This window comes from Hakea prostrata, chromosome 7 (genome assembly GCF_041222555.1).
Source record: "Hakea prostrata isolate BN-2017 chromosome 7, UWA_Hpros_2, whole genome shotgun sequence".
Taxonomy (NCBI): Eukaryota; Viridiplantae; Streptophyta; class Magnoliopsida; order Proteales; family Proteaceae; genus Hakea; species Hakea prostrata.
This window is the reverse complement of record NC_142606.1, coordinates 17,148,528-17,160,752: the sequence shown is the minus strand read 5'-3', so window position 1 is coordinate 17,160,752 and position 12,225 is coordinate 17,148,528. Positions and strand designations below refer to the sequence as shown.

General features: G+C 48.0%; 1 protein-coding gene across 1 annotated transcript in view; it reads left to right on the top strand.

Annotated features, from left to right (window-relative positions):
• The window catches only part of LOC149010174 (uncharacterized), a 16,222-nt gene extending 4,685 nt beyond the window's left edge, over nucleotides 1–11,537 (top strand). The window contains exon 1 of the mRNA XM_089160566.1: nucleotides 1–11,537. This exon is cut by the window's left edge and continues 4,685 nt beyond it. The gene's annotated coding sequence lies outside the window, so the exon portion shown is untranslated.
• The last annotated feature ends 688 nt before the right edge of the window (nucleotides 11,538–12,225 follow it).

Sequence of the window (12,225 nt, the reverse complement as noted above, 5' to 3'; positions counted from 1 at the left end):
AATTCTTCGAAGGGGACATATTAAAAGGACCCCAATGTCAATGTGGAGGTCCACATGGCCGAAACCGATTTCGGCAGCCTAGATGTTTCGGCCGCCGAAATCGTGCTCAAAACTCCAATGGTGTGCGAACCACTAGTTCGGCCTAGTGGTAAACAGGCTCAGGGCGATGGGGCTAATAAGTCTCACCAGTCCGAAGCCGGAAAAACCGTCACTTTCGACATAAATAAGGCCGAACAAGCGTTTGATTACCTTCTGGTCAAAGGAGGAATGCGACTCCTGCCCGGACATCGCATACCCCCGGCCGAAGAGCTGAAAAAGAGGAAGTCTTGTAAATACCATAACATGTGGAATCATACGACCGCTGACTGTGTTAAGCTTCGTGATCTTTTGCAGGAATACATCGGCAGGGGACTCCTACTGATGGGAGACAGAAGAAAGAAGCAGAAGGAGGTAATGGAATGGGGATCGACAAGCACCCCTTCCTCGATCAGCTCAGCATAAATATGATGACGGTTAACGTGGGTGCCCCCAAGACTCCTCGAACCATACGAAGGGGAAGCTTGTCAGCCGAAAGGAAAGCTGAGTCAAAAGGAACTGGAGGATAGAGCAGAAATTCGGGCTTCGGCAGCCTAGATGTTTCGGCCGCAGAAGTGGCAACAAAGGAAAAAGAGTGGAAGATCCTCCTCAAGATGTTGTGATTATCAGGTTGATATGGACGAACTTCATCGAAGAGACACAGAAAAGCAAAAGATCGAAGACGAAATGAGGGATTATCAGCTTCAGCTTCTGAAGATCAAAAACAATCTCTGCCCAAGGTGTAGAGACTACTTCGGCGACCCACCGAAGAGGCAAGAGACGCAAGTTAAGAAGATCGAACAGCCCCAGTCGGTGTGGAAACGCCTGGGGGCAGGGCCCCGGAAACCAACAAGAGGCCACGGACAGAGAAGGAACCCCAGCCTCGATCATCAGAAAAAGGAAAGCAGCTTGAGAACGTGGTTAGGCCGAAGAAACTAACTTCGGCCAGGAGGACTGAGGATCATCATGACAAGCTTATCAAGGATGGGCCATCTGGCCGACCTGTTCTGTTCAGGGCCAGGGGGGCAAGCCCGAAGTTCCAGCAGCCAACTGAAGGCCTCGAAATCAGGGCGCAAGAGGGACGACGACCGCGAACAGTGAAGCCCGTAGTGGGCGAAGTTGGACGTTGGTACAGGGCTGAGCATCCGAAGTTTCCACAACGCCCTCCTCGAATGACGGCCTCACAGAAAAGAAGGTGGCAACGAAACTTTTTTTTAAGAAAAGGGAGGCCGAAGTTAGGAAAGTGCCATCACCAACTTCGGCCAGACAGCGGGAGGGGCGCTGGTTGCGCCGGAACCACAAAACAAGGCCGAAGCTGGGCAGACTTCGGCCACAGTCAAACAGAAATGGGTGCTCGTGGAAAAGAAGTACTCCCTTGCTTGATAGGGGGGGCTCGAAGACCAAGGAACATAGAAAGGCAGAAACTCCTGTTACGGTCCAGCAGTGTAAGGAAAATCCACTGTTCGAAGATGGTGACACTGAGATGGATGAAGTGGATGATCTCAGCGACGGTTCGATCCAGTTCGGTTCGATACCGGCAGGGGTGAGCGTCAACATGGCATTCACTCTGCCATCCTACTTGCAGGCTCCTCCCAATCAACCTCAGTCCCGAGATGATGGGGATGTGATCGAGCTCAGTGGACCAATGGCCGAAATCGTGATCGAACAGGAAATACCCAAGGACAAGCCTCGGGTACTAGTCCTCAAGAATAAGAGGTCAAGGGAGGAGTACTCGGACTCGACCGAACCGGATTTGTGTTCGAACGGCCATCTCAGGGATCGGCCAATCATTTGAAACCCTTATTCATCAAAGCCCACTTAGAAGGGCAGCCCTTCAGCCGAGTTCTGATTGATAATGGGGCTGCGGTGAACATCTTGCCCACCAGGATGCTGGCCAAGCTTCGAAGGACAGAAGGAGACTTGCTTCCGACCGTTCAGACAGTCACAAACTTCGCAGGAGAAGTTACAAAGGCAAGAGGCATACTCCCGATCGAACTTACGGTGGGTAAGAAGACTACGATGACCGCCTTCTTTGTTGTTGACACAAAGGCCTCTTACAACGCACTTTTGGGTCGGGATTGGATCCACCCCAATCTATGTATCCCTTCCACCCTCCACCAGGTTCTTGTATTCTGGAATGGTGATGAGGTCGAAGTTGTGCCTGCGGATGAGTTGCCTTTTGTGGCCGATGTCCACAATGCGGATGCCATGCTATATCATGAGGATGTGGGCCCAATCAAGTTCTTTGGTATTGACAAGTACGGCAGGCCGAAGAGGGCCGTCGCCCAGAGCAAGATGAATGCTGTTGACTGGAGGAAGATCTATGCTGAGTTATCGCGCCCGAACACCATGAGGCCGATGACAGACTTCGCTGATACAATCCTGTCTTCATGATTGGGTTAATCATAGAGAGCAAAGGAATGCAGGCAGTTCGAGCCTGTGTAGCTAGAGTAGTAGCATACATCACCGAGCAGAGGACCCGGAATTCGACTTCGGCCTACTTGGCCGATTTCGGTATTAGTGAAGATGATCAGGTCGAAGTCAGCACTGAAGAAGTAATTCAGATGGAAGAGTTGGATAAAGTTTCACTCTCGATGGCAAGGCAAGGATTGAACTACCGCACTTCTAAGGGGTGAACCTATTTCCGGATTCCTTCGCACGCTTAAGGTGCGTAGCGGATTGACTAAGAGATGGGGCATTACCGGTGTTGGGATACCTTTTGAATATGACTCTTAGTATAGGAAGGAAGAGGTTGGGCTGAGAGGTTAATTAGAACGTTTTCATGGTCCGATCGTTATCGGTGCGCTCATTCCTGGGGGGAAGATATCTTGCTGCGTAATGACCGTACCCTTAATGTACATCTTAACTGAACAAGGACTAAGACTAATAGAGTCAACTGTGCTCAGACAAAGGGACTAGGAAGATAGATAATGGTTGATTCTTGGGTCGTATCCAGATGGCATCTATATCGCCGTAGGAGTACCCTTTTAGGGGCAGTGCCTATCTATCCCTTTTCATAACAGGCCTCATCAGCCCGCCGAGAAGGATAGAGATACCCGGAGATTCGTTAGAATCGTAGGGAATCAGAATCCATTACACCAGCTGCAGCAACCGTTGAAAGATCAGCCTTTGGAGTGACTCCCGAGGCGTAACCAAAAAGAACTTCGACACCGCTGAGGTAAGGACCCCGAATGTTTGAGAAAACAATCAAACCCTGTCATTCAAACCTACGCGCAGGTCGCTCCATAAACAGCGGAGAGAAGGCAATTAGGGGATGTAGGTGGGTCGGGTAACCCCTTTTACCTACGAGACGTAGCTTTCCCTTCAAGCCTAAATATGGAGTCACAGAGCCATTCTCCCCCATAATCTAGGCTGCCCAGGAGCTCATGCCCAAATTGACGAGGAGATGTACGGAATGAGGATTCAAAAAAAAAAGAAAAGAATAGGTAGGATCCGATCCAAGGACCTAACAAGAGTGTCCACAGCCGGGGTTTTCCAGACCACCCTTGCATGTTCACGCGTATATCCGATGCCCGTCAATCTATCTCATGAAGCTCCGAGACCGGTTTCCTCTAGGGAGCAATGACTTGGACGACTCTATTCCTACGAAACGAGACGGAGGGATTAGACACTGACGCCTACTGACCGGGTCGGGCACGAAGGAGGGAAGGAGGAAGGAAGAATGGGAGAGAGGCGAAGGTTGAATGAATGGATCTTAGAAGGAATCCATCTGTGCCAGTTCTCTCTGGCATAGCATCCACGGGAGCAGCAGTAGCCGTTAACGGTAAGCGATAGGGGGGGTGAGGCTAGAGGAAAGGAGCAATCCGTCTCATATGCGGGATAGGCCAGCGCATAGCAAGCATCTGTAGCAGGCGGATATGCGGGTCTTCGGTCGCAGAGAGGCGGGCTGGCTAGCTCAGTCTTGCTCAATCTGTATTCATTAGTTCCCCTGCCCCAAACACTCTAACGCGAATGCCAGCTGGTCTACGACCACCCTTGCTTGGAGTGAACGGTAGGCTGCAAGCAGAATAGCTACGAACATGGCGTCCTTCGACTGGTGGCTTTCTTTGATTAATGTCACTCCTTCGTCGACCGGGGCGCCCCCTGCCAATTCTAGAAGAGTACCGGACTCGCCTGCCCCCGCGGATCCCTGCTGTATTAATAAACAACTCTCCGACGCTCTCCGAACAAAGAAAGCGGAAGGCCATTCAGTTTACTTAAAATAGAACTCTATCATACGTAGATAATCCAAGTGGCTATCTTTCTTCAAGTGAGAGATCAGATCGAAAAACCATCGACCAAAGGGGAGGATTCTTCATTCACGTGCGAAGGGACGAGCGAAAGGCTTCCGTCTAAGCTAGGGTTCCTGGTATAAGAAAGAAAGTAGAGCTAGGCAAGGTCTTCTGTGAGTGAACGAGATGAGGATCAAAGAAAATCGAACTAACTGTGATAAGCAAAGTGGTTCATTTTACCATCAAAGCAGAAAGAAGGAAAGAGAACAGATGAAAGTTCGCCCAATGGAAGCGAGTGACTCTTGGTATGCCATCGCTCTTATCTCTTGACCTGAGACTAGGTTGGGGGAGTTCAGTGAGCGAGGAGAAGAGTCGGTAGCTGTTAAAAAGAATCAATTCAATCAGCTCCAGAGCTAGGAGTTCTACGTCTAGGTTGAGGGTTGAGGAGAGTCCTTTTAGTCTTTCTTAGCTGCTACCCTACAACTCCCAGCTCTAAAGGCGGCTACTGACTCGATAGCTTAAGTTGAGTCGACTGTGATTCTTCTTGTTCCGCTGTGAATGGTATCGTTATCGTATGAAGTAGTTTTCCCGACTTCCGTACCTTCTTCTTAGTCTTCGGCTTTCACTGGATTCACTACTCTAAGTGAAGGAACCCGAGAGGAAGAATCCGATCTTTGAAGGCGGCTTGAGGGAATAAGCGATGCCATCGATTTAGCTGTTGGAGTAGGGCTAACGGAGATTAGGACTCAGGGCATGGCATTAGATTAGGGAAATGCTCTTTTGAACGAATCCTAAGCTAAGAAGAAGCTGCAATTGGAATGCTTTCAATGGCCAGAAGGGAGGAGAGCAGCTCGTAAGCAATCGTCATCGTCTTTGGCTGGTAAACTCCTGTTAAGTGTCAGACCCAGCTCTCGCAGAATCAGTTTCACAAAACGGGATAAGGTGTGGCGTGTAGGTAAGAGCAAGTAGGAAGGGAGAAAAAAACTAGGAAAGGACGCACAGTAGAAAGAAGAAGTCAGAGGTAAGAGGGTGGGATTAATAAAATGAATAAGCGGGGTGATACGTTACTTTTCAGTTAATTAATAGAAAAAGCGGGAAGTCAAGTCAGGAAAGGGATTACTGCCTTTTCTGCACGGGGCAAATCGCCTATGTTCTGGCCTGGGAAAGCAGTTCGTGAGGTTTGTCTCGGTCCCCGAAAATGGTGGGTTACTACATAAAGTTGGGGTTCGCCGTCGTCTCACTTAGATTGTTGCGGTTTACTTCACCCCTGGCATTGGAATCACTCCTCCCTTGTTTAAAACTCAAAATCCCCCTCCTCTTCTTCTACCGCTTCGGTTAGGAGGCTCTTTGACTCAGGTTCTCTTGATTTTATCCTTGATATATAGTTAGTGTTCCATTAGCCCTCAATAGCTTAAGATAGGTTTCCGCAAATGTGAGGTTTGATAACGCACACTGAGTTCCAAATCGGTACCCGATGACATATGTAAGCTAATCCCGTGCAAACATAAACCCTCATATGAAAGGTTGAACCTTTCCCCCCTCGGGGGGCATTGAAGCTAACACCCTAACTGCTAAATTAAAAAAGAAAAAAGCCTACCGCATTAAAGCTACTTTTCGATACCATTAAAAAATATCGTAGGATGATGGTCGAAATCACCGGTGTAGTTGCGGATCGAGGAGAAAGCCTAATATCCTCACCATGGGACTAGGCCAATGCTCGATGCTTTAGGAAGGCTGAAGAGGCGCTGTCAAGCCCTGAAGCCGAGGCCGAACTAACATATCCAGTTTATCCCGAAACAACGGATTCCTCACCCTCAGGAGCCCGAAGTAACTCATCCTCATCAGCCCCAAGTAACGAATCCGAATGCCTATCTCCAGCCGAATTCGTCTCATAAGACTGATCTACAGAAGCAATTGGATAAGAATCATAGGCTGAATGAGCAGACGAATCGACCGAGGAAAGAGATGCTTACACAAACGAAAAGAACCTAACTCTACTTCTTTTTTTCTTTCCCCTGCTGCTATCCTCTCAACAGGTCAGTTAGTAATGGAATAATCCCATCCGTGGGATAGTGTCCTTTGGGCATTGGGCACAGCGAGAAGTTGCTCTGCTAGCCCTAGCACACTAGTTAGTAGTCCTAGCGTAGCGGCACTCCTAGCTGTCGGTAATGGAAGGAAGAGAGGAAGACAACCCGCTTGTCAAAGGCGAGGAAGGACGACTGATTCGATTCATTCGGATCGATAAGAAGAAAAAAGAGTACCGGATCGGATCGAAAGCTTGTTGAAGCTAGCGCTCCGAAACATGGGAACAACAGGGCGGATAAGCGAAACTCACTCGAGAAGGGCGGCTCCATCATAGCTTTTTTCACGTATTGATTGAGTTGGCTTTTCGTTGACCTATTGTACCCGGAAACAAGGCTTTCTCCTATTCTACTATTTCACATTAACAATCAATCGGAGTTTACCACTCAGGCTCGCTCCCATTATTCCGAGCTAAATAAGCTGTGCTCCGAAGCGGCCTGCTTTCTTGTGCGCAATGAAATTGAATGTGGTGGCCAGTAGAAAACAACACTGTGTGAATTAGTCTTCTTTTACTGGCCTGACCGACTCGAATCGGTTGGGCTTTCGATCCGGTTGGTGTGCCGACATCCCGAATGGACGGACTCATCAGTCTGCTTTTCCCCAGGTCTAAACGAGCCTCCGATCTTGCCCCACCAAGCTCTGGGAAATTGGCTAAGCGCGCCCCTACCAGTATGTACACATACTTCGATCGGTTTGACCATGGGTATAGAACAAAAGCTGGCTTTGGAGCGAATTCCCTGTTAGTGCGTGCTACCGTGGATTGTGACTGAGCGTAGCAACATTTAGCTGACCTAGTACCGAACTCGTTGCGAGTAGTGGCTTCTTATGAAAGATTAGCCCAATGCCTAAAAGAAGTGCGCTAAGACGTCTCACTTATTACTATTCTATTTTCTTTGGTTGGGTCAGGTTGAACAGCCGCAACCCTTTCATCCAGATCGGCTCGAACGGACTCCTTTTCAGCGATCGCTCGATGTTGCTCTGCAAGCTTTCGCTCCAGTTCGGCCGGTCCTCCATCGCTGTCAACTCTCTTTCCACTTCCATGCTTTGGTTGGTTATGCGTTGAATCTCCTACCTGGCCTTCAACGCGTCGGCTACCATCAACAAAGCTACTGCTGCGGCACTCATCATCTCATTCATTTTTTTCTACAAACCGTCGCACTTGACGCAACTTTTCAATGTTAACCTGCTCTGCTTCAGGGAAGAGTGGATGATCTGCCAGCTCTTGCACCAATTTGTCAAAGTTGTTGCGAACCCCCAATTCTGCAGTGGCATGAGAGACAGCAGCCCTAAGGTCCACCCTGATTTCATCTAAACTCCGTGCACATTAGCAGAATTCATTCCGCTCCTCAATCGCCTTGGACAGAAAAGCAAAACGAAGAAGAGGTGGCGCATTTATATTATAGCGGGTTTTAGTAAAGGATCTCCAGCAGGGAACGATGCTCCTTCTCATGCCCGTTTGCCAACATCCAGAGAACCCGCCTTCTGCTATCTTCCACTCCGAAGTTTAGGATTGAGTTTCCGATTTGGTTGGTGATTCTGAGTTGCCCTATTTGAATCAGCAGCTTGGAAGGGCTGTTGGATCGGGCAAGGTTAGGAAAGTCAGGAAGGAAGGGAAGGTTAGGAAGAATATAGCGAAGGGCATTCACTTGCCATTGAAGATGAAGAAATGCTTGCAGTTCGAAGTGTAGAATAGGGATTCAGCCACAAGAGATTCGTTTTCCTTTTGTCTCCGATGGCTACCTGGCCCCGTGCCCCGAATGAAGAAATCAAGGACTACTACAAAGGCTTCAAGAGACAGTGGCTTTGTTTAGATGACCCTTCTCTGTATTTCTTTGTATATATATATAACTTTTTTGTCTTTCTTCATACAGATGCTCCAATACGGGTTGTGCCTCATCGGTCTCCTCCCTAAGGCGTTGGTGGTGGGCAGCCCAGTTGCCTGGTCTTTCCCATTCCATCACATCTTCCAGAACGGAATCAGTGATTTCATGAACAACCTCCGAAGACGGATGATGCCCGTCAAAGGAAAATAGGGATCCGACAAAAGAATATATCTCTCCTTTCAAGGACAAGGAAAAGAGTCTATCGACTTCCCCTCTATGAATTGGTTGTACTCTTGTTCCGATGAGGCGCTCTCTTCGAGCTGTCCATCCCTATTTGCCCCTGATCTCCCCCTCAGGAATAGGAGGCAATAATAGAGCGCCCAAGCGAAGCGTCAATTCTTAAAGAGAGTACTCCCCTTTCTCTAAAAAGTTGGGTTGCTGGGGTTCCAAACCCCCTTGTTGAGATAGGGCAATCGTCACTCGATAGCTCCGTCCTAGCTTAGGAAAAAGATGTTTGGCCGAAGCCCTATCTCTTGATTGATCTGACCAGACGCTTGCTTTTTCCCGCGTGCTTGTTCTCTTTATATTCTTTCTACAACTATAGATTTGGAGCCAATCAGGTATCACCGCGTGTCAAACTGTGTCAGGCGGGAGACAGAAGGAATATTCAGCCGATTCCTTTCCAATGAGAACTAGACACGCGTCCCATATCCCCATGTGCTTGGGGGAGCCGTTTGATCAGGGAGTGAGTAGTCAGGCTAATAGATAGGAATAAGAGCTTTATGGAGGAAATGCTTGAATGAAGCTTGTGGTGTGTCCTTCGGTCCGTTCAAGTGGAGTGAGCGAAGTGCTTCCTCGCGAAAGAAGCTGAAAAGAGATAGGGGTGATTCTCTTGATTGATCTGATCAGACGCTTGCTCCAGTCAAGATAGTACCCTTTACAGCTCGCTCTGTAAGTCCACTAGCTAGTCCACTAGCAATACACCAGTAAGTCAGTACAGCACTAGCACTAGCAATAAGAGTAAGCAGTACAGAAAGTCAGTCAGCGCTATGCTAAACAGACTTTACGGCAAGCTGAGAGAAAAGAAAGGGTGCTAAGATAAAGCGCTTTCTTAGTCGATAAAGAAACTGACTTGCTTGCGTTTAACTAAGCGCATGGCTTTCTTAGCCGGCCAAGCACCTGGCTAACACACAAAAAAGCACCGGCCGAGAAGACGTGGATGCGGCGACTCCGAGCGAGTCTAATCGACCACGCACGACGGACGAGGCTAAGAAGAAAACATAGAATAAGAAAGAGGACCCATTTTCATTCAAGCCCACTGCTCTCTGAGCGAAAGGAACGAATGCGCCAAGCAAGAAAGTGGGATTGGAGTAGTACTGGTTAGGCGGCTAATAGTTACTATTTGACTCCATTAGATGTCAAATAATGATATGGCTATAAGATAGGCTCTTTGAGTAGTACTGGTTAGGCTAGCAAAGTGGATGAGATCTAAATAAGTTGATAAGATATAGGCTAGCTAAATGAGATGGCCATATGAGTCGCTAGTATTAAAGGTTGGGAGCACCATGGTAGTGGTTGGTGGGGGGCTTCGCTCCTTGAATATTGAAGCGTTCGTTGTTGGGCCCTATTCGTTCGATCAAAAAAAGGGGGGCCGGGAGCGCAAGGTCCAACATAGTAGGTTACTCCCGACTAACAAAAACCTGACGCACTGTAGTATGAGGCGGGGGTCAGCTTTTTCATACGCTTGCTGGAGAAAATCGGCTTGACTCGAAAACCTTTCATTTTAATATGAATAGGCGACTTGCATGTATTAAGCTTATAGCTAGAAGCCGCTTGCCTAACTCGAATGAAAAAGCGCCTACTGGCTTCCTTGGGCGGATTGCTTTGCTAGCGGTGCTGGCAGGAAACCGATTTCTTTGTTTTCAATCAATCCCCCTGGATTGCTAAGCAGCAGGTGCGGTCAATCAAGAGGAGCAGGAGCAAGGGTAGCATCGGTAAATAGGTACAGTAGTTGTAGTAGGCTCGGTAGCATAGCTCGTTACTCGTGACTCGTGACTCGGTAGCACACATAGTCTATGCGGGTAGCGGAGAGACCTACTATCTGATATTTCTCATTCTTATCCTTTGAGTGATGATGACCCGTATGGACTCCTATCCATTAAGGACGTATCATCTCTCGTGCCATCTCCGCGCAGCAAAGTTCCTATGTTCAGTTCTGAGAGAAAGCGTCGATGTTTTCTATTTATATTTCATCTATGGCTGTTGGATCCAATACTTGATCCTGGGGACATAGGAATGGTTGTAGCTAGTGCCCAAAGGCTTGGTTGTTTAGATCAGTCCATGGAAAGGGTTGTTTTCAACCAGAGTTTGAGGTACTAGAAAGGGCCATCTCGATCTAATGCTGATGCTGGGCCCAATTTCTTCCGATGATTGATAAGCTGGGGCGGAACCAACAAGACCATATCCCGCTATCTCCTCCTCTGGGACCAATGTGGATGTTTCTATCTACCGATTACCACCCATAGAGGAGTATTAAAGTAGCTACGGGAGGTCTGGTGAATGGCGGAAAGAGATGCGGCTAAGGCCTTTCCTTCTCGCTAGCTTGATTTAAAATCAAAGTTGGCATTGAAAGCATTATTTCTTTCCCCGAGGGCGAAGCAGGAGGAAGCAACCCGATAACCCAACCGAGCATTCGAGCATGCCCACAAGTTCGAGCACACGAGACTCCTACAAATCGGGAAGACTACTACTACCTACTCTTTTTTATTGAAGATATCCAGCCCATATGGGCTTAGCCTACTCCTCGGAATGGTCGCACTGGTCGGGATGGGCAGAACTACTACTATTCAGCGCGAAGAGAGATCCGCAACTTGTGGGTGGAAGGACCTAGTGACCTCCGCAACGAAAGGAACATCTTCTATAAGCCCAGCGCGAATAAACCTACCTACCAACCCCATTGGATAGCCAAGATAGACAAGATGGCCAAGAAAAGGACCAGGGAGAATATAAACCTTCAAGCGAACAAAGCATGCGCTTCATTGATTGACTGCAATCGGACTCACTTTTCTATCCGGATAGCCGCTCCACACTTCTTTTTCTCTTTATTTTCTTTATTTATAAGAAAGAAAAAGAAGGATGACTCAATCAATTGGTGGTGGGACCAACCTAGATGTATTTCGTCCGACCCGACCTCAGACTCTTTCTTCCCGACCTATTTGACTCTCTGGCCGCAGTTATTTAGGTGGTATCCCGAGATTGAAGAGATCGAATTCCTCCCGGGAACACACGAAACAAAGATATGAACTGGGTAAATGGAAATGGAAAAGAGATGTTTCCAATTCATCAAAATCAGAAGCTTTTTCTACATCCATATGATCTACTAAAGTAGATCGGTATTGCCCATATAATGAAAGCAGATCTTGGTCCATGGAGTCCCAAGAAGGTAGGAACTCCAATCTGTCCGATGCCTCTTCGGCCAAATACGATATACAAGTGGGACCTGCACTATGAGCAAGCTGTGCGAAAAACCGCTTCTTTTTTCCGGTTCCGCAACAACTTGGGCGAAATGGGGTTCTACCGGGAAACCATGGATTTTTGAGTTTTCGCCATTGGTTACTGGTCAAGCCACTGGAATGGAATAAGATAAGAATCTCTGGTTTTGAAAAAGCCTCTCCACTTACTCGTAACAGGCTTTCCCTCTGTAGAAGACTTCTTCCGAATGGCATAATTGTCTGCAAATGCGCCTCGATCTTCAAAGAAGACTGACTCCTCCTACTCCTCCTTCTCCTTTAGGATAGGATCGTCGTTGGTCCTTCTTTCACTAATGATCTCACCATTTTCTAGTAGTTCGCGCGAACGCGCGAGGGACTATCCTTTCTATCGCTTGCGCTTGCTTTTCACTCTCAAGACAACGGTCTCTCTCTTCTATAAAGCGAAGCAAAGCGCATGGCGCTGAAGTGAAGAAAGCTCAATAAACTTTATCGAACACGATGCAGGGCATAGCATAAATGAGA